The sequence below is a fragment of the Octopus bimaculoides genome, chromosome 20 (assembly GCF_001194135.2).
Source record: "Octopus bimaculoides isolate UCB-OBI-ISO-001 chromosome 20, ASM119413v2, whole genome shotgun sequence".
Taxonomy (NCBI): domain Eukaryota; kingdom Metazoa; phylum Mollusca; class Cephalopoda; order Octopoda; family Octopodidae; genus Octopus; species Octopus bimaculoides.
Genome location: NC_069000.1, coordinates 37,479,654 through 37,480,514, shown reverse-complemented (window position 1 = coordinate 37,480,514; position 861 = coordinate 37,479,654).

Here is an 861-nt window from a genome sequence, read left to right as displayed (position 1 = left end):
ATGACGCATAAGTACGTAATACATACATACATACATACATACATACATATATATATATATACGTATATACGGCAGGTTTCCACACAGTTTCCGTCTACCAAATTCACTCACTAGGAATTGGTCGGTTCAAAGCAATAATATAAGATACTTTCACAAGGTGCTGCACTGCGGGATTGAACCCGAAGAGCGAATTTTTTTTAACCACAGAACCATGCCTACGCAACAACTGAATAAAGTCTTTAGATAGTAATTCACAAAATAAAATCATTGGGAAGTTGCAGCAAAATCGTTTATTCAGTTTCATTTTCATTTCTTTCTATTTATTTGTTCCCACTTATTTGATTACAACTTTTTGTGTATCCCGGGAGGGTTTTTATGACACTAATAAACACACACAAACACACACGCAGGTTCTATATCACTTTCGTACTAATTTACTCGTCAACTGGTTAACTATTCAACCAGTTAACTAATCGATTATTTGATTAATCGTTCCGTGAAAAATCAATCGGTTAGGTTTGCAGTTTGTGAAAGTCTTTTCATCGTCGTTCACAACTCTATCAATGACATTCCTTCCCTAATGTAGGTGAGCTTCAGATCTGTTTGTCTCTTGGTTTTTTGCTTCTTTACATTATTATTATTATTTGTTGTTGTTGTATATTTATGGAGTTGTATGGACGCGAATAAGGATGTATACGAGACGTGGAGGGAAAGAGAGAAAGAAAAAGAACGTGTGTACTTTCATAAAAAAGAAAAATGTTTTTTATTCTCGGATATCAAACGACTTCACTGATCGTAAAATTGTTTTATTTCGTATTTCATTTTCCAACAACCCCTTCAGTTTTTTTGTTTTACAAATGA